Source organism: Apodemus sylvaticus, chromosome 2, assembly GCF_947179515.1.
Source record: "Apodemus sylvaticus chromosome 2, mApoSyl1.1, whole genome shotgun sequence".
In the NCBI taxonomy this organism is placed as follows: domain Eukaryota; kingdom Metazoa; phylum Chordata; class Mammalia; order Rodentia; family Muridae; genus Apodemus; species Apodemus sylvaticus.
The window spans coordinates 154022607-154045118 of NC_067473.1; the positions used below are offsets into that span (position 1 = coordinate 154022607).

The 22512-nt window shown below is 41.4% G+C and overlaps 1 pseudogene; it reads left to right on the forward strand.

The window, feature by feature from the left end:
• LOC127677615 (murinoglobulin-2-like) overlaps positions 1–19988 on the forward strand; it is a 65994-nt pseudogene extending 46006 nt beyond the window's left edge.
• Positions 19989–22512: the final 2524 nt, after the last annotated feature.

A 22512-nucleotide genomic window follows, 5' to 3' on the forward strand; every position in this document is an offset into this window, starting at 1 on the left:
CAACTGGAGAATCTGGAGGAAATGGACAGTTTCCTAGACAGATATCCGACACCAAAACTAAATCAGGATCAAATAGATCAACTAAACAGTCCCATAACACCTGAAGAAATAAAAAGGGTCATAGAAAGTCTCCCAACCAAAAAAAGCATGGGACCAGATGGCTTCAGTGCAGAGTTCTACCAGACCTTCATAGAAGACCTAACACCAATACTCTTCAAACTATTCCACAAAATAGAAACAGAAGGAACTCTACCCAACTCGTTCTATGAAGCAACAATTAGGCTGATACCAAAACCACACAAAGATCCAACAAAGAAAGAGAACTTCAGGCCAATTTCTCTTATGAATATTGATGCAAAAATGCTTAATAAAATTCTTGCCAACCGAAACCAAGAACACATCAAAACGATCATCCACCATGATCAAGTAGGCTTCATCCCAGGGATGCAGGGATGGTTCAATATAAGGAAATCCATCAATGCTATCCACTACATAAACAAACTCAAAGAAAAAAACCATATGATCATCTCTTTAGATGCAGAAAAAGCATTTGACAAAATCCAGCATCCTTTCATGCTAAAAGTATTGGAAAGAACAGGAATTCAAGGCCCATACCTAAACATCATTAAAGCAATATACAGCAAACCGGTAGCCAACATCAAACTAAATGGAGAGAAACTTGAAGCAATCCCACTAAAATCAGGGACTAGACAAAGCTGTACTCTCTCTCCATATCTTTTCAATATAGTACTTGAAGTTCTAGCTACAGCAATTAGACAACATAAGGAGGTCAAGGGGATACAAATTGGAAAGGAAGAAGTCAAATTAGCACTATTTGCAGATGACATGATAGTCTACTTAAGTGACCCGAAAACCAGAGAACTCCTACAGCTGATAAACAACTTCAGCAGAGTGGCTGGTTATAAAATCAACTCAAGCAAATCAGTTGCCTTCCTATACTCAAAGAATAGCAGGCTGAGAAAGAAGTCAGGGAAATGACACCCTTCAAAATAGCCACAAACAATATAAAGTATCTTGGTGTGACTCTAACCAAACAAGTGAAAGATCTATACGACAAGAACTTCAGGTCTCTGAAGAAGGAAATCGAAGAAGACCTCAGAAAATGGAAAAATCTGCCATGCTCGTGGATTGGCAGGATTAATATAGTTAAAATGGCCATCTTGCCAAAAGCAATCTACAGATTCAATGCAATCCCCATCAAAATCCCAACTCAGTTCTTCACAGTTAGAAAAAGCAATTCTCAAATTCATCTGGAATAACAAGAAACCCAGGATAGCTAAAACTATTCTCAACAACAGAAGAAATTCTGGGTGAATCAGTATCCCTGACTTCAAGCAATACTATAGAGCAATAGTGTTAAAAACTGCATGGTATTAGCACAGTGACAGAGAAGTGGACCAATGGAATAGAATTGAAGATCCAGAAATGAATCCACACACCTATGGTCAATTGATCTTCGACAAAGGAGCCAAAAATATCCAGTGGAAAAAAGATAGCCTTTTCAACAAATGGTGCTGGTTCAATTGGAGGTCAGCATGCAGAAGAATGCGAATTGATCCATTCTTATCTCCATGTACTAAACTTCACTCCAAGTGGATCAAGGACCTCCATGTAAAACCAGACACACTGAAACTAATAGAAAAGAAACTGGGGAAGACCCTTGAGGACATGGGCACAGGGGGAAAGTTCCTGAACAGATCACCAATAGCTTATGCTTTAAGATCAAGAATTGACAAATGGGACCTCATAAAATTACAAAGTTTCTGTAAGGCAAAGGACACTGTTAAAAGGACAAAACGGCAACCATCAAATTGGGAAAGGATATTCACCAACCCCACATCTGATAGAGGGCTAATATCCAATATATACAAAGAACTCAAGAAGTTAGACCCCAGGGAACCAAATAACCCTATTAAAAAAAATGGGGTACAGATCTTAACAAAGAATTTTCACCTGATGAAATTCGGACGGCCGAGAGGCACCTTAAGAAGTGCTCAACATTATTAGTCATTAGAGAAATGCAAATCAAAATAACCCTGAGATTTCACCTTACACCAGTCAGAATGGCTAGGGTCAATAATTCAGGAGACAGCAGGTGTTAGCGAGGATGTGGAGAAAGAGGAACACTCCTCCACTGCTGGTGGGGCTGTAAGATGGTACAACCACTGTGGAAGTCAGTCTGGAGGTTCCTCAGAAAACTGGACATGAGACTTCCAGAGGACCCAGCTATACCTCACCTGGGCATATACCCAAAGGATTCCCCAGCATGCAATAAAGACACATGCTCCATTATGTTCATAGCAGCCTTATTTATAATAGCCAGAAGCTGGAAAGAACCCAGATACCCCTCAAAGGAGGAATGGATACAGAAAATGTGGTATATTTACTCAATGGAATGCTACTCAGCAATTAGAAACAATAAATTCACAAAATTTTTAGGCAAATGGTTTGATCTGGAAAATATCATCCTAAGTGAGGTAACCCAATCACAAAAGAATACACATGGAATGCAATCTGTGATAAGTGGATATTAATTAGCCCAGAAGCCCTGAATACCCAAGGCACAAATTACATAACAAATGACTCCCATGAAGAAGTATGGAGAGGGTCCTGATCCTGGAAAGGATTGATCTAGCATTGGAAGGGAATATAAGGACAGAGAAAAAGGAGGGAGGTGATTGGAGAAGGGATGGAGAGAAGGAGGTTTATGGGACATATGGGGAGGGGGGATCCAGGAAAGGGAAAATCATTTGGAATGTAAACAAAGAATATAAAAAATAAAAATATTAAAAAAATGAAAAAAAAGAAAGTGGCCAGTTTTGATTATTTTTTCTCTCTATTGAGGAAACTGGCACAAAGTAAGGAACTAACTGTTTTATTATTATTATTATTATTATTATTATTATTATTATTATTATTCGTTTTTCAGACAGGCTCTCATTGTGTAGCTCTGGTGGTCCTGACTCTGTAGACTCTCGCAGGCTGGCCTCATGGTCACAGAGATCTGTCTGCCTCTGCCTCTCAAGTGCTGGGGTTGAAGGCGTGCACCACCATGCATGGCTGTGAGTGACTTCTAAAAATATCAGCGTTGTATCAGAAAGAAGGTCTGCACATGAGCCTCACTATAAATTCTATGTTCCTCACTGTACTCCCTAACGAGTATGAGACATACAATTTGAATAGGAATTCTACTTGAACATGTAAAACTATAGATGTGAAATATTTACTGCAATTTTTATACACACTTTTGTTTTTAAGAATTTTGAGGTATTTTGCATGATTAATATTTTTCTTTCTAGGACATGGGTTTAACAGCATTCACAAACTTGAAGATCAAGCAACCTACACCTTGTATGTACTATGACATGATTCCAATGGCAGGTAAAATAACAAATCAGTACTTTCAGCACAATAAATGTGAATTATTTATCAAAGCTGATAAAACAAAATTGTAGAGCATGTACAGCATCCAAGTAAGAGAAAAAGTCTGCAAGCTTACCAGAGCAAAATGTGCCCAGATGTATGCTGCTGCTACAAGGACATTAAAGGTTGGAGATCCTTCCTTCAATGTTTAAATAAGGCAAAATGCAATAGTTATTGAGATACAGGACCATTGTGTGAGGTAGGAAAGGGTGCATGTACACTCATATATCAACCAGTGAACCATTTACTCTTTCCCTCCTCCTCTCATCTGAGTCCTTTTCAGAGTGGCTGCACCATTTGCTTCCCCACCAACAGTGAATGAGGGCTCCCTTTCCCTGTATCTTCTCCAACACTTGTCCGTTGTTTTGTGGACCTTAGCCATCCTCACAGGCGTGAGGTGAAATCTGGGTTGTTTTGATCTGCATTTCCTTAATTGCTAACATAACAAACATTGATAAAAGATATATCTTAACCGTTTAAAATTTCTTTTGATGCCACTGTTCAGGTCCACAGTTCAGGTTTTTTAAGTTGGCCTGTTTGTTTTCTCAACTCTTTGATTTTTGAGTTTTTTAATAGTCGGGGTATCTATCCTCTATCAGATGTATAGCTAGCAAAGATTTTCTCCCACTCTCTTGGCTTCCACTTCACTCAAATGATTGTTCCCTAGTTGGGCAAAAAAACATTTCAGTTTTGTGAGTTTCCCATTTGTCTTGTATTTACCTTAATTTCTAAGTGAATGGGTCTGATTCACAGAGCCCTTTCCTACCTGTGTTTTGTAGAGTTGCTGCTGCCTATGGTTCTTCCCCTAGCAGTTTCAGCTTTCATGTTGAATCCTTGACCCATTTGGAGTTGATTTTTGTGCAGGGTCATAGACATAGCTCTACTTTCATTCTTCTATATGTGGCCATCCAGGTTTCCCAGCACCATTTGTTGGAGATGCTGTCTTTCCTCTGCTGTATGTTTTGACATCTATGTTAATTATCAGATGCCCGGCATTACATGAGTGTGTTTGGGGCTTGAATTTTGTTCCATTGATCTACATGTCTATTTTTGTGCCTTTACCATGCTGGTTTTATTACTTTACCTCTGTAATATAATTTGAAATCATGAAACCCTATCTTTATTATTATTTATATTCTAAACACCAAAATTTATTTTTATATCTGTGTTAAAATAAAATAAAACATTATTCTGACTGAACTATATTAATTTTCCTCATACTGACTTGAAAGGAAATTGAAATATCTTCACAAGTTTCTAAAATCACAGGTCCTGAGGCACTGCGAGTACTCTAGACAATGGAATAATTGGGCAACTATCCCTGTAGCTGTTAAGGTAATGGGTGAAGAACTAAAAAACACTAGAAAATCTTAGTTGTTGAAGGCAAATATAAAGACCAAGGTCAGGTTACAGGTTGTGGATATCACAGGGAAGGACTTGTATAAATGGAGCTCTCAGTGTGTGTATGAGTTAAAAAATTGGGAGAGATTTTTCTATGCTTAGAAGCCAGTTAGGAAATACTCAGGTGAAGCCCTAACTAAATCTGCATGTAAACTTGTCCTGGAAAAAAAAGCAGAGTACGGAGCTCTAGAAAGGAAAGCTACACCGCCAGCTGTAAATCCTACATTTCTTGCCAATACAAACCCAATCCAGTGTTATGATTCTTGGGTAGTAAACTTGTTATTTCTAACCCAAGAGTTTGTATTTATACCTCTTTCAGGTTTATGCAAATTGAAATCCTATTAAACTATTGGGTGGATCCTGCAGATCTTAAGAAAAAACAAACATTGCAAGAACATCTCTGCCAATAATCTACATACCACTCAGCTCTTGCCTGGAGTGATTCTTACTGTAGGCACAAGATCTGTTACCTAGGATCGTCCTTCCTCCTAGGGGGCACAGTATATCTGTAAGCATTCACTAACTATCCAATATCCAACCCAAGAAAATATGCCTCAGGGTTCCTTCCACCTTCAACTACTCTAGGTGAGGTTTCACTGTTGACAAAGATGTTACCCAGTGTGCTCCAAAAATGAGTGATTCACTGCATCATTTCCATTGTAACCATTATAGTGTTTGACAGTCAAGAAGAAACTGAAAATTAAGCTACATTTACCCTGCACCATTGTGTCCATTGTATTCAAGTACTATGTTTACTTCTTCCATTGTAACTTCACAGTGCCTGCTTTGGAATCAGATTATTCTGCATATTTGCGCTCAGGACCAGATGAAATACCACCACTTAAAGAGGCACGACATGAAGATCCACCACCACGTAAAGATCCACCACCACATAAAGATCCACTTACTGAGACCATTCGACAATATTTTCCTGAAACCTGGGTCTGGGATTTAGTCACAGTAAAGTAAGTGATTTCCATTTGTATGATTTGGGCTGGGTATAAATTTTTTCTTTGTCTTCTTGTATTTCTTTAATTAATTTTATCACAAACAAAGGAAGTGCATGTATTTCCATCGCTCCCAGAACATGCACCAAAAAACTATCACATACCTGCCTGATTCAGTATTCAGGTCCACCATATTGAGTAGTAGATGAGGCAGTCTTACATGGAGCAGACAATGGGACTGATAAATGGAGTGGACTATATAAGTCATAAGACTGTGTGATGTTTTGAAGATGGGCATTCAGAGAAAACTTCAAGTCTATGTTCAGATTTCCAATGGCATATGAACTTCGAGATGTTGTGGGGCTATGACTTGAGTTAGAAAAACAAGATTACTGAAAGATCTTCTATTTTGCCTTCCAGAGTCCCGTTTGCTCTTTTTGCTTCCTAAGACTCCTTTGGAGGACTCAAAGGGGTGGTATCTTATCACACACTCAGAGTCAACATCTCAGAGATAACTAATTCATGTGCTCACTTTCTGTGCTTTACAATCTCACTCTCCCAGCTCCTCAGGCGTGGTCGAAGTAGAGATGACAGTCCCTGACACCATCACTGAATGGAGGGCCGGGGCCCTCTGCCTGTCCAATGACACAGGACTTGGCCTCTCTTCTGTGGTTCCTCTCCAAGCCTTCCAGCCCTTCTTTGTGGAGGTCACATTGCCCTACTCTGTGATCCGTGGAGAAGCCTTCACCCTCAAAGCCACTGTGCTGAACTACCTCCCTACAAGCATGCAGGTGAACACCTTTCTGAATTAAGCATGACCAGAGGGAAAGAGAGCAATTAGTATGTGTAAAGTATAACTAAGACTTAAATGAAAAGAAGAAAGAAAGATGGAAAGAGATTGTACAATTCCCAGACTCTAGCTACATATATACAGAAAAGAGTTGTTTAAAAATATGGACACAACATAAAATTAGGTGATGTTGCCAATATTTAAACATCACATACTGCACAGACAGAGATAGGAAATTTCATGTACCCTCTATATACAATTAAAGGACATGGTCCACATAGATATATGAGGTTGTTGTCAGGATAAGATGGCATATTGTTTTAGAATGGATTTTGCTTTTGCTAGAGGTAGGTATATACTTCAAAATCGTACTTGAAAATCTAGTATAGTAAATGTAATTCTGCCTTCAAAATAAAACAAATATAAGTAGACACATATATAATTATTTCCTTAATGGTTTGTGTACATAAACCATAAATGGTAACTAAATAAAGTCCTAGACATGTATGTGGGGATGAAATCTATGCAAGCCTTCTGTGTCAACTTACATGACATTTTAGACATGTTTTCCAAACACATCCCCTCCTGCTCTCTTTCTAACACAAATCCCCTTCAGACTTTTGCCTACCTACTCCCATGCATTATACGTTGTCTTTCTATGGTGACATCTTTCTTTTCATTTATTTATTTTGCTATTTCTTTTTTCCTGTGGGGCCACAGATGGCTGTGCAGCTGGAAGCCTCTCCTGATTTCACAGCTGTCCCAGTGGGAAAAGACCAAGATTCTTACTGCCTTGGTGCCAATGGGAGGCACACCTCATCCTGGTTGGTAACTCCCAAATCTTTAGGTGAGTGAAAAATTTGTAAGGGTTCTCTACACAGAAAAGGTGAGTGGAGGAAGGGTTTCTTCAGTTACTTTCTTCTCATTTGGGTCCCCAGAGGAAGCTCTCAGACATTACTGCTTCTGGTGTGTGCTTACCTCCTTCTTAAATACAAGACAAGCTCTTGAACCACTTCTAAAATCAAGGATACCCTGCAGATCTTGGGACTTTGGTAGATGCCAGGTTCCTGGCAGATATGAGCTCAGCTATCTGGACTGTTTGTTTCAGGGAATGTGAATTTCTCTGTGTCTGCGGAAGCACAACAGTCCCCAGAGCCCTGTGGTTCTGAGGTTGCCACAGTTCCTGAGACTGGGAGAAAGGACACAGTAGTCAAAGTCCTGATAGTTGAGGTGAGTAAACCTTCTTAGCCAGCAGTGTGCTGTGTCCAGAAAATAGAGCAATGTTGACTATATTTAGAGGAAAAATAAAAGATAATAACATACAACCTTGAAATAGTTCACAGCTGGCAAGTCCATGCTTTTAAACCCATATGTGTTCTGCTTTTCCCCCTTCCTAGTCTTTTAACTGAAGCTTGGGGGCAGGGAGGATGATCTAACCAGTTTGTCCTCTTTAGGCTATACCTCTTTCTTCCGATTATGCTCTGCCCCTTTGTCTTTATTTTCTTTCCCTATTGCCTTCTTTTTGACCTGGCAAATTCTCACATCCTGAAGCCATTCCACCTCATGGCCTCACAAGTAAAGCTGTCTCTCAAAAGACAAAACAAAACAAAAAACTCCCTCCAGCAATGCTGTGCTTGCATAGTCAGTGTTTGCACACTCGGTGTTTGATTTCTCATGTCTGAATTTCCTATCTTTTTGTTGAAGCCTGAAGGAATCAAGAAAGAGCATACCTTCACCTCGCTGCTCTGTGAATCAGGTGAGAACCTTTCAAAACATCAATGAGACAGTAACTTAAGTCACATACTCAGAGATCTTGCAATATTCCTATAAGAAAACCAGAATACTATATGCATTATAAACCCTTCAAACACTAACAAAACTGAGTCTTGTAAATTAAGATCAACACTGACCCGATGCAGCTCTCAAGAGTATAGTTCCCCTGGGATTTCACGGTTCGCTGTAGCCCTTTTTATTTTTAGAATACAGAAGCCTCTTTGTCCATCTCAATAATTAGAAATTATTTAGATAGATAGGGAATGACTGAGAAGAGCTCACAATTGAAATTTTCTTTTAAGTGGGGGAGAGTGGGAATATAGAGAATATCTTGGGAAGTACTATATGTGTTTTGTGTTAGATCATAGATAAAAACAAAGATTTATATGGCTGAAAATTTCACACATTGGCCAAGCTATGTGTGTACTTAGACCAAATGATAGTGTGTACTTAGCATAACATTTTCTCTAGCAGTTGTCTTTATGACCTGCTCTTTTTTGGATCTACTCCTCACTGGAAACTAACTATTGCAGGGAAAATACAGGAACATATCACACAAGAGGAAGCTCACTGTCCCCTAGAAAGACAGTTATAAGGTGAGACTGTCTGCTCACAATAATGACTCCATTGGATAGCAGGTGTTGGCGAGGATGTGGAGAAAGATGAACACTCCTCCACTGCTGGTGGGGCTGTAAGATGGTACAACCACTGTGGAAATCAGTCTGGAGGTTCCTCAGAAAACTGGACATGAGACTTCCAGAGGACCCTGCTATACCTCACCTGTGCATACACCCAAAGGATTACCCAGCATGCAATAAAGACACATGCTCCATTATGTTCATAGCAGCCTTATTTACAATAGCCAGAAGCTGGAAAGAACCCAGATGCCCCTCAAAGGAGGAATGGATTCAGAAAATGTGGTATATTTACATAATGGAATACTACTCAGCAATTAGAAACAATGAATTCACAAAATTTTTAGGCAAATGGTTTGATCTGGAAAATATCATCCTAAGTGAGGTAACCCAATCACAAAAGAATACACATGGAATGCAATCTGTGATAAGTGGATATTAATTAGCCCAGAAGCCCTGAATACCCAAGGCACAAATTGCATAACAAATGACTCCCATGAAGAAGTATGGAGAGGGTCCTGATCCTGGAAAGGATCGATCTAGCATTGGAAGGGAATATAAGTACAGAGAAAAAGGAGGGAGGTGATTGGAGAAGGGATGGAGAGAAGAAGGTTTATGGGACATATGGGGAGGGGGGATCCGGGAAAGGGGAAATCATTTGGAATGTAAACAAAGAATATAGAAAATAAAAATATTAAAAAAAATAATGACTCCATTGCTGGCACCGCTGTTAGCAGGTTCTTGTAGTGTCTACTCAAGACATATTTGTCAAAAAGAAAAAAGAAATTATAATACTAACTTTAATTTAATGTAAAGTCCATTATCATATGAAAGTTAACGAAAAATGAAATAAAGCAAATCTCTTTGTTAAGCAGGTAAACTAATGTAGCATTTCCTAATACAGCAAGTGGAGGAAAATCATCATAGACTACTAAAATCTTGTAAAGGTTTTCCATGAAAGAAAGAGCAGGAAGGGAGTCACTGGAGATCATTTTTTAAAAAAAAGTCAAAGATAGGACAACAAAAGCCCTATTCTTTCTACTGGTCAACTCTGCTTTCCCTCATAGGTACTGATTACACTGTAATCCACCCATCATCCCTGCCATATAAAAGCCCTCCATGACAGCTGCATGGGAGAGATCTGAGAGCCTCCCGAGCAACTCGGCAAACCAGGAAGGCAAAAGCCAGCTCAGGATTGCTCCATGCACTTATTCTGACAAATTGTATGTTTATTTACAAATTGCATTGGTTTATTGTTCAATCCTTGAGATAAACACCATGACCAAACGCAACTTGGAGAGTTGATCAGCTTACACAGTCTGTCACAGTCCACCATGAAGTAAAGTCAGGGCAGGAATCTGGAAGCAGGAACTGAAGCGGGAGCTGTGGAGGGGGGCAGCTTCCTAGCTTGCTCTGCCCTTGCTCACTTTGTTTTCTTATACACCACAGATGGCATACAGTGGGCCAGGACTTACCACATCTATTATTAAAAAAGAAAAGCTTCAAGACTGGCTTATAGCCCAGTGTTAGTTATGGAGGCATTTTCTCAATTGAGAGTCCCCAATCCCAGAAAACACTAACTTATGTCAAAGTTCACACAAACACACACACATAAACACACACACAAGCAGGATTTTCCAACACCAAAATTCAGTCAATAACACATTTTCCTGTGTATATTAAAACTAATTAGGACATTGACAGTAGAACACAGATCCCAGAGGCTCAGACATTCCATTCTGGACAAACGCTTTGCTTCAAAGCAGCAGGTGATAAAAGAGAAGGCAATGGAGCTTGACAGGCCTGTGGTACCTGGAATATTTGTGATATTTACCTCAAGATCATTTTTCTAGAGAGGCAAGAACTCAAAGCTTATGAGCAGTTCTGAAGTCACTGATCTTAGGGCACGTTAGAAATGCAGAGGTGATCACCTATTTGTCTGTTTTGCTTATTAAGATGCTGAGGTATCAGAAAAATTGTCCCTGGTGCTCCCACCAACAGTAGTGAAAGATTCAGCCCGAGCCCATTTCTCTGTGACGGGTGAGTAAATCGATCCCTGGGGGACTAGGAACAATACTCACTAACCCTGCCCTGCACCCACCATGATTCCAAATGTAGCTTCCAAACTACTGCACTTGATCTATTTCACATCCTTCTTCTGTCTTTATCCCCTGCATTCCCACTGGGTTCCAGCACATGTCACCCATAAAATTGCCTCACATCACTGAGAAATGATTCTATTAACACCTTTATTTTGTTCTTGAAGATAATGGCTATTCTGATGTCACGCCTCTCACTTCCAGGTGATATCTTGAGTTCAGCCATGAAAAACACACAAAATCTTCTCCATATGCCCTATGGCTGTGGGGAGCAGAACATGGTCCTTTTCGCTCCCAACATCTACGTACTGAAATATCTGAATGAAACCCAACAGCTGACTCAGAAGATCAAGTCCAAGGCCCTTGGCTTCCTCAGAGCTGGTCAGTAAGGCTTAGAAACTCCACCCAGTTCTCGTAAATATTCTCTCTAGAAATGTCTAGAAATGGGCTTAGCATAGGAGGGGAGAGCTGAGCAGTGTTCGTGGTCAATTCTGTAAGCCAGGGTACGTGCGTGAGGGCCTCTCTGACATCAGATGTACAGCCTAGCATTCTCTGATGTATCCGTTTCTTCAGCACACACCCAAAGCCTTCTATTCCAGGCTATCAGAGGGAGCTGAACTACAAACACAAGGACGGCTCCTACAGCGCCTTTGGGGATGACGATGAAGATGAGGAGAATCAAGGAAACACTTGGTAAGAAGAGTCCACTGTGTGCCAGGCCTTGCTCAGCTCTTGTTCCTCACAGCAGCTGTACAGCATCTTACTTCATGGAAGGCTAGAGCATGCCCATCCAATTGGACCAAGGAATGGAAGACAACTTTGGAGTAGCCAGAGACACTGTCCAGATGCTCTGCTCAGAGACCCTTAGGGATTGCTCATGACTGTGGACCGGGCCCCTGGACACCCATGTGAGGAAGTGCTGCCTCAGAACAGAAGCTTCATCTCCACACTCTCCCTTCCCCATCAGGCTCACAGCCTTTGTGCTCAAGTCTTTTGCCCAAGCTCGAGCCTTCATCTTCATCGATGAATTGCACATCACCCACGCCTTCACATGGCTCTCCCAGCAGCAGAAGGACAATGGCTGCTTCCGGAGCTCTGGATCACTGTTCAACAATGCCATGAAGGTGACCTTTTCTGAACTGCTTATAAGCACGGTAACCTGAGAACACCTTACAGTCAGGTCATACTACTTACCATGGTGAGGAGTAAGCCTCTAGGTTGGGAATGTACTTTTTCATAACGGGGATATGAATGGGAACTTCCATTGAATACATGGATTGGCCATGGGTGGGAAAGACATCTTGGATGGATTGCTTGCTGTACATTCTGTTGATCTCACTCCTTCTTCTTTGCAGGGGGGGAGTAGATGATGAAATGACCCTCTCTGCCTACATAACCATCGCTCTTCTGGAGAGTTCACTCCCAGACGCGGTAGGGACCAGCATCCCAGACTGGTGTAAAGCCTGTGGCTTTCCATCCTCTCTGAAGCCAGGGGAAGCTTGATTGATTGATTGATTGATTTCTTTCTTTCTTTCTTTCTTTCTTTCTTTCTTTTTACCAATGCTTTGCATTTGTCAGATTCCACTAATGAGCATCCGCTTGCTCAGTGAAATCCTGGATTTATTCCAAAACTCAACCTGAAGACACATCCCTATTAGTCTGTATCTTAAATGGAATGTAGTTTATAAAAAGACATGGCTCCCAAAAGATAGAGCAGAGAGAGTAGCCAGATAATCATTGACAGGAATAAAACAGGGAAAAAAGAAGAGAAGGGAAGAAGGAAAGAGGGGGAAGAGACAAAGGGAGAAAGTAAGGAATGGAGAGAGGGGAGGGAGAAAGGAAGCAAGAGAAGAAGGAAGGAGGGAGGAAGGGAGGGAGAAAAGAAGGGATATCAGGGGAGAGGAGGAGGGACAAGGAGGGAGGGGAAAAGGAAGGGAGGGATGGAGAAAGAGTGGGGAGGAGGAAGGGAGAGAGGAGAGTGAAGAGGAGAGGAGGGGAGGGGAGAGGAGGGAGGGAGTGAGGATTGATTTGTAAATGATAATTCCCAATAGCCTCCATACTTGTCCTGGGACTGCTAGGACCCTTTTTCCACATAACTCCATTTTCCTTGCTCTGCCAACAGCATCTTGTTGTCGCCAAGGCCCTGAGCTGCCTAGAGTCATCCTGGAAGACCATAGAGCAAGGAGGAAAGGGCAGCTTTGTGTACACCAAGGCACTGATGGCCTATGCTTTCGCTCTGGCGGGGAACCAGGAGAAGAGAAGTGAAATCCTGAAGTCACTTGATAAGGAAGCTATAAAAGAAGGTGAGAATGTGTGTTCTCATCTTTGCCTCCAGCCAGCTCCAGTGAAGAGATGTAGGGGAGCAGTTGGAGCCTGGAAAGACCTGTTAGTCCCATCTCTATGACACACTGAGGTTTCTCCTTGGACTGCCCCATTAAGAAATGAGTCTTCCTTCTATGTAACAGCCTTCTGTTTGGTGTTTTCTGATAGTGTGACTGAAATCAACAAATATCATATCACAGTACAAGGCACAAAGTTCTAACCAGGTTACAGAGGTGAATGTAGTCAAAGCTTAGCTTCTCTCTGATGCACACATTCCTACCAGGACCAGCAAAGGCCATGAAGGGGAAAGGTGCATCGAGGGTTTGCTGTTTCAATTGCAACTCTGAACCCACTGGGAAAGTTTACTAAGTCATTTGTTTGAACACTGAACAAGCGGTGTCTTGTTGGGTGTGAGGAAAATAATCAGTAAAAGCGTCATGTCTGCCATTGTCTCCTCAGCAGCTCTGTTAGAGCACACTGAAGATGTAATTTAGTTAATAACTTCTACATTTCTGTCCTCAGTCTTTCTCAACCACTACCCATAGCACCAACTGCAGGTTTTTACTGTGGGTTAATAAATCCAGTCCATATTGTGAGTGAAATTTTATGTATATGAGTACACTGTAGCTATCTTCAGACACATCAGAATAGGGTATGGGATTCCATTACAGATGGTTTTGAATCACCATGTGGTTGCTGGGAATTGAACTCAGGACCTCTGGAAGAGCAGTCAGTGCTCTTCACCACTGAGCCATCTCTCTAGCCCCAATCCCTTTTAATTATTTCTCTATTTTTACCCTAAGACAATTCCATCCACTGGGAAAGACCTGAGAAACCCAGGAAATCGGAGCCTTATTTGTACAAGCCCCAAGCTTCCTCTGCTGAGGTAGAGATGAGCGCCTATGTGGTCCTGGCTCTGCTCACAGCCCAGCCAGGCCCCACCCCTGAGGACCTGGCTTTGTCAAGGAGCACCATCAAGTGGCTCACAAAGCAGCAGAACTCCCATGGCGGCTTCTCCTCCACACAGGTTGGTGGTTTTCCTTCAGAGTCCCCATGGGGTTAGGGGATTTGAACAAGAGATGCAGGAACCATCAAAGAGTGAAGAGGAGAGAAAGACCAAGGAAATCTTACTCCTGGATATTATCTGTAGGAAGTGTGGAATGATATATCCCAAAATAAATTGCCTTAGTTCCTGTCTCCAACCACAGCTCTCGTCATACCACCATTATTGAAACGGGCCGTTGTTGCTGACAACTTCTAACCCAGATCCAATCCTTAATATAAATCAATGGCAAAAATCCTGGAATATCTAGAAACCTAGACATATCTCCCTCACCCTGTAACAGCATGTGGAGACCTAAGACCAAATCAATATGTCTATTTTCCTACTGACCTTAGGTACAGCTGTTTCCCTTCTCCTGACAGACTCTCCTAATCTTATGTGGATAGGTCACACTCAGGCTTTCTCCAAGCAAGCAGGAGGTCCTGCTGCCCCACATTACCTCTTGATACTTGGGAAAAATCAGGACTGTAAACTAGTGACTTTATCATCTAGTCAGTAGAACTCTCACAAGGTAATAATATCTCCCATCTCCAAATATACACATAGCGTAATAACCATAATTTATGCTCCAGGTATTCTGGGCATATATGGCAGAACTAATCTCCACAGGAGTGTAGTGAGATGGTAGGTTCCTCTAAAGCAGAAATACAATGTTCGGAAAGAAAACTTCCATAATTCTAGCCACCCTGCTTTGCAGTTCAGTTCTTTCCCTCTCCTTTCAAAAGACAGTGCATGTTGTGACAGTAAAACCCTCGCTGCAGGCTTCTGCCCTCTTATTGGGCTCTGTTCTCAAGGTAACACTAGAACTTTGGGGATCAGGAAGGATCCTGTGACAGAGATCCTTTCTGGATCTTGAAGTACATTTCTGCAGAGTGTGCCACTGAGGAGTCAGGCAGTGAAGGACAACAGTAGAGCATCGTTTTTTCTGTTTAGTAAGACAGAATCAGGATAGGCCCTCGCCGTGTCTCGATGGCACTGCAAGTGCAGAAACAAATTTGTCAGTGGAACTAGGACATAACCATGGGAATTGGGGACAAAGAAAGAAAAACAATAAATGCTGGAAGCAAAATCTAATTTGTGTTTTCTGCTGGGTGGGGGGGGGGCATTTGCCTATGATAGGACACTCTAAGGAAAACCATGTGAATGTTTTTGACTCTCAAATGCATTCTATATTGAAGCCTGAAATAAAGTCTAGAGATCAAATAATTAGACAAAATCTCATGACAGTTTGTCACAGCTAGAACGAACTTTGGGAAGAGCTCAACACCTTCCAAATGGATGCTATACTGAATGTTTTTATTCATTCCTATCAGGACACTGTGGTGGCCCTCGATGCACTGTCCAAATATGGAGCAGTTACTTTTTCCAGAAGCCAGAAATCTTCTTTGGTGACCATCCAGTCTTCAGACCTATTTTCCCACAAGTTCCAAGTAGAGAACAGTAATCGCCTGTTGCTGCAACAGGTTCCATTACCATTTATTCCTGGGAACTACACCATCACTGTGTCAGGGGGAGGATGTGTGTATGTTCAGGTAAGATGCTGGGAAGTTGTGGTTGTGCAGCTGGGAGCCTCCTTCCCCAAAATGGAAAGTCTGACTTTGCCTACCTGCACACATTATGCTCAAATTGGGAAAAACTGACCCAAGGACACAGTGCAATGGAGGTGAAATATTTCTGTTCTCTACTTGTCAGACTACACTGAGATACAACATACACTTGGAGAAGCAGCAGTCTGCATTTGCTCTACAGGTACAGACAGTACCTCTAACTTGTAATAACCCCGAAGGCCACAACAGCTTCCAGATCTCACTAGAAATCAGGTATGAGATAGGCATGGATCTCTGTCTCTGTATGAGCATCTATCTCTGTCTCTGTCTCTGTCTCTGTCTCTGTCTGTCATCAACTATAGAGCTGCCTTCCTAGAACTCTTCATGCAATATGTTCAAAGATACCTAAAATGGGTCTCTTCATTAACATTTTGCTTTGTCTGTGAAAAAATGAACAAAAAATACTGGACTTCAACAAAGTGAACAATGAAGAAATATAGAATTATAACTTCTAATTATTCTAATTTTAGGGTTCCTTTCTTGCCCACTATCATAACAAAATAATGCATTATTCTTTTCCATGAGTAATTAACATGGGTTATTCTTCTTCATCAACAAAGAATAGCCCTCTGGTCTTTTAAGATTCCATTTGTCTAGAAGGAAAAAGATTTTCAGTTCTTCTGACACTCGTCAAAAGCTTCATACAAAATATAACCAACAACAGGATCTAACTGCAGAAACTGAAGGGATCTTGGATGGAAAGAATAAATCCATAGCATGACCTATCATCGTGTGTGTGTGTGTGTGTGTGTGTGTGTGTGTGTGTGTGTGTGTGTGTGTGTGTTTGCCAGCACATGTGTGTGTGACAAAGGGCAATGCCAGCCATCAGCCCTCAGGTTCCAGTCATACTTGTTTTTGATATTAGGTCTCTTACTGGCTCAGCAGATTCTGCTAGCTCACCAGCATGCCGGGCAGATCCAGCCATTTTAATGCACTCTCCAGATGATATTGCTATGCAGTCTGTTTTCAAAACTATTTATATTGACAATGAAGGCATTATATTTTAAGATACAGAAAAATAGCATAGGCTATATCAGGAATTACTGAGGACCTCAAAGGAGTCAAGAGTCAGACTATTGAAATGATTCCTGTCCACTTCTCTGGTCTTTAGTTACACAGGGAGCCGTCCAGCCTCCAACATGGTGATTGTTGATGTGAAGATGGTATCTGGTTTCATCCCATTGAGACCAACAGTGAAAAAGGTAAGCAGGCAAAGATAAGATGTTTGGATTCTCTGAATCCTTGGACACGGAGCCTACCGACACCATCATAATTATGTCAACCCATGACAAAGCAATGTTAGCACTAATTTAACACACTTGGATTTTGTTAAAATGCTAATATAGCTATGGATTGTGATAGAAGCCAGCACAAGAAGCATAAGAAAGGTTTCTGAGTTCATTGAGTCCACAATATAGCTAACAATAACTTTTAAAGTGTAATGAACCTGGACAATAAGGATTCAGGGGAAAATATTAAATTCCAGAATTGTAGGCATAGTTTTAGATGTTTTGAGAACTATGAAAATTAACAACAAGCTAAGGTCAATAGCAGAGCACAGAGAAAATGGGCTAAGTATTACCAAATGTGTGACTATTTTTATGTTCAAACAAAAGTCAAAAAAATCTACTACTAGGTCAGGTTGTATTCTGTCCAGCCTTTAGTAGAGTAGCATTCACAATTTTCTAAATATATTTTCATTCTTATTGGAAAAGTTTCCTCCCATTCATTGAAATAAATTCAATAACATCACCTTTCTATCACCTTCAGTCCCACAGCTCATTCACCTCTCTCACCCACAAGGCTTTGGATTTTTCAGTAATGTGGGGGTTTTCTCTCATTTTCAGCTTGAAAGATTAGAGCACGTGAGCAGAACAGAAGTGAGCAACAGCAACGTCCTGTTATATCTGGATCAGGTGCGATTCCTTCCTGTCTCCCTAGACATGACAAGGTGGATAGTCCTAGACCTATGTAGGTCAGGAGACGGTGCTTCCTGGGTCCCTAGACTTGCCAAGGTGGAAAGTCTTTCTTGATTCTAAAGGGAGACTTTAGAATTAGAGGCACATCACCTCATATGACATGATACTTTGAGTTCTTTTCCTCTCTCCTGGAGACATGACTCGACAATTAAGAGCACTTACTGCTCTTGCAGAAGATCAGAATTCATTTCCCAGAAACCATACCAACTCACAACTTCCTGTAACTCCAGTTCCAGGCAATCTGATTCCCTCTCCTGGACTCCATCAGTACACACACATATACCACACACACATACACCACACACACATACACACACCCATACACTCACACATAATAATAATAATAATAATAATAATAATAATAATAATAATAAAGTAAATCTTCTTTCCTCACTGCTGGTTTTCCTGGAACTTCATAGAGTTTCAAGTCAGCAAATCAAAGGACACAATGGACAAAGTCAAATATCATACATTGAAGAGGAATATGAATTTTTGGAATGTTTAATAGACTGGAAAGGCTTCATATTCTCCCAGGAGCCTCTACCTCAGTTTCTCAAGTCCCCAGTTTAAAGTTCCTATCACCATTTCACTGTCCACATAGGTGCGAAGTTATGGAAGACCCTGACTGTGAGGTTAGCTGCTATCCAACAATAACTGCGTCGTGCTGACGAAAAAACCCTGGCCCCTCTCGTGAGTCTGGATCATTTTTCTCTCTTTCCCAGGTGACCAATCAGAAACTGACCTTCTCCTTCATCATTCAACAAGACATCCCAGTAGAGAACCTGCAGCCTGCCATCGTGAAAGTCTATGACTACTATGAGACAGGTGAACAAGAAACAGTGGTAAACCCTAAGTAAACTTGTTGTTTTTGTCATTGTTTTGGTTTTTTTACACTATGTAGCCCAAGCTAGCCCAATTTCTCAGTCCTCCTGACTCAACCTCCCAAAAGCTGATATTATAGGCATATGCCATCATACCCACTATTAAAAACAATTGCTTTTCAGACTCTGGCCCATTATTATGTAGGCCAGACAACCACTTATAAATTTTCAGTTTGTTCAGCCTCTGATGCCTTGTTCTTGTCCAAGCAATCATGTGGGATCAAACATGTCCACATAACCCAAGTGATCCAACATTTTACAAAGTAGGGTCCCGATGTTGAAAGACACACAATTCTTCTTATGAATACCGCAATGGGAAGATGAAGAGTTGAACAAATAATGACAGTAGGTATAAAATGATGAGAGAGGACCATAGCCTGCGTGCAAAGTGATGGTCAAAGAAAGAGAGCAAAACCAGAGCTGGGGAATTAAGTGGGGGTTTTTCTGTCCAATGAAGAGATATACCAAATGTTTCAGATTAGAAGAATTCAAGAAATAATGAAGGAAAACAGAAACACAGCACAGAATCTGAAAGGCTACACATCTACAGGGATCGCGGCCTGTACTCTGCTTAAACAGTATAGGAGAAGCACACTTTGACTTTCCCCACAGGATAAACAATTCCAGTGTTGGTATACGTTTGTTTCTTTATTTTGTGAGAGGCTAGCACAGCACAGTGCCTGTAGAGGTCAGCAGGCCTTTTAGAGAGATGGGTTCTCTCCTCCTGGCATGGGGATCCTGAAGACTAAACTCACTAAGGTTATCCAGCCATCTTGCTGGCCCAGAGTAACAGTGTCAACCAGTGGCTTCAAGGGCAGAAATTCCTTCCTTTGGTTTGTCTGATGATCTTTCAGCAATCATCCAGGTCCTGACTGAGGAAAGTGGTCAGTCCGGAGACATCACGCACCCTCCACAAAATCCTCTCTCAAAAGCTCCCACTCTCACATTTGAATCCCATGTCTTTCAGATGAAGTGGCATTCGCTGAATACTGCAGCCCCTGCAGCTCAGGTGAGCACCTAGCACTCCTCACACAAGCCTTGCTCTGACCTCCTTCCCCTCAAAACTACCCCGACCTTTCCTTAGATGAGCTAAGACAATTCTCACTGACTGAAACCGAAGAAATGTGCACCTTTGGATTGGTGTACTAACCCCAGAAGAGTCCTCTAGCTTCCTAACCAAATGGTATGGTCGCTTATGGTAGAACATCTGAAGGATCCCGGTCTCCACCACGGCCAGTTTGCTTTCCTGCTCTTTGTACCCAGTTAGATGATATTTGGTTTTCTTCTCTTCCCCTACACAGACAAACAGAATGTTTGAAGCTCCTATCTGTGGACAAGGCATTGCTGGAATCCCCAGACCTGGGAACCTTCAACATGGTGATTTGTGTTTGTCTCTGGAATACAAACCCTGAACAAGCTTGATAAATAAATGCATAGTTCGGGCTGGAGAAATGGCTAGGCAATTAAGAGCACTGACTGCTCTTCCAGAGGTCCTGAGTTCAAATCCCAGCAACCACATGGTGGCTCACAACTGTAATGAGATCTGACGCCCTCTTCTGGTGTGTCTGAAGACAGCTTCAGTGTACTTACATATAATAATAAATAAATCTTTTAAAAAACGGAAGTAATTGCATAGTTCTCGAGAGTCTCTATCTGTGACTATTTCTTCACTTAATGGAAATTTACTCTTGTGTTCAGTTAGTGTTTTGCCCTATACCCCACATTTGAGGTGAACAGACATGACATTTAAACAGAAGATCATGCACTGTGAACATAGTGAACACTTTACAATGAAACCAAGCTCCGAGCATGATGTGTAACAGTGTGGCAACCTTACCTCCATAAGAAAATCAGGATGGGTGTATTAGTAAAGCAAGACTATACTGCAAGCAAGAAATGGTGATTCGGGCTTGCATTCAGAGCGATTCTGGAAGATGAGGCAGGAGAATCACAAATTCAAGAGTGCCTCGGGCTACTTTGCAAGTGCCAAGTGAGCCTGAGCTTTGTAACAAGAACGGCTCTCAAAACATACAAAGGCAGGGATTATGGCTTGATGGTAAAACACTTGACCATGTTCAACTCTGTGGATTCAATTTCTAACACATGGGGAAATCAGGGGATAGGATACATCCAGGTAAAACACTTTTTACAAAGAAAAAAGAGAAGCCTTTAGTGCCTGGAAAATGGTCGTCTTGACTGACCAGTGGGTGCCATGCTGAAGACCACAATGATAAATCTGTTAAGTTATATAATGGAAGCATAGAGATTGAATGCAAAATGTCCCCGATGGGCTCAGGTGTTTGAGCAGTTGGCTGGTTCCAAGCTGGTGCTGTTCTACAAGGGTTTAAAATCTTTAGAATATGGGCCCTAGGTGGCAGTAGGGGTGAAGCTTAAGAATTCTAGCCCATTCAAGTACTGTTTACTTCTTGACCTATGAAGTGTGAGGAATACATTTCACAAGTTTTTGTGTCCTTGAACATAAATATTCCTAGCAAATAGGCTTCCCTACCATAATAGGCTGGTGTTCCCTGGACCTGGGAACCATCAACAGATGACCAGGTGTTGTACACATGAGCCTATGGAGATATTTGAGATTCAAACCCTAACAGTTAGTTAGCCTGTAATTCTGGAGCCTGAGGCAAGACAACATGTCACAGGGAGGATCCACTCACTTAAGGACCGAATTCAAAAGAGAGAAAGGAGAGAGAAGAGTCTCATAATCCCCTCCATGACCTATCTTTTTCCCATTGGCCAGTCCCTTTCAAAAGATCCGCCAACTCCTAATAGCACCACAGGCAGAGGGCCAAACCTTGAACACAAATACCCAGGTGTAAAAGCCATAGTTGACCTTTTCAGAGGTGACTGGGGATTTTAAGAGCTGGATGGTATCCTCACAGGGCTCATGGGACCTGGCTCCTCCTCAATGGCTTGCTGCTTTTCTTTGGTGACTATGAGGTAAGAACTTGATGTAGTTTTTCTTTGTTTTGCTTTGGTTTGCTGTGCCCTGTGGCCTCTGTGCTCCCTCACCAGAGACCCTAAAAGAGCAGGGACAATCAGTCATTCAAAATGAAAGTTCCCTTTCTAAGTTAATTGTGGCAGATATATGCTCCAGGAAACAAAAGGCTGTCCTAGAAGAAGCAAAATGGTAGTGTCTGTTGATGCCACTGTGAGACTGGGGAAAGGAGTTGAGGCTCCTTTATCAAGGGTCTTTATCATAGCTGTGCAATCACGTGTGGTTTCAGGGGGCAACAAATGACAAACAGAGGTCTGATGGGAAGGTTACAGCAGATCTGTTTCATGGAAACTTTGGAAGACTGGTTATAGATATATTCAACTTCTTTAGAACATTTGCTTTTTAATTTTTGTTTCAGCAAATACAATAAGTTCTAAGACAAAATGAGATTTTAAACAGTGGAACTTCGCTGAATATTCAGCCCAGCTCCCTATGCAAAATTTTTAGATTACATTTAGGTAAGGAAACGGGATGGAAAACCTGTTTCCAGAGTCATTGCATATCTTTTTATTATTGTTAATCATTTTATTCATTTACATTTCAAATGATATTCCCCTT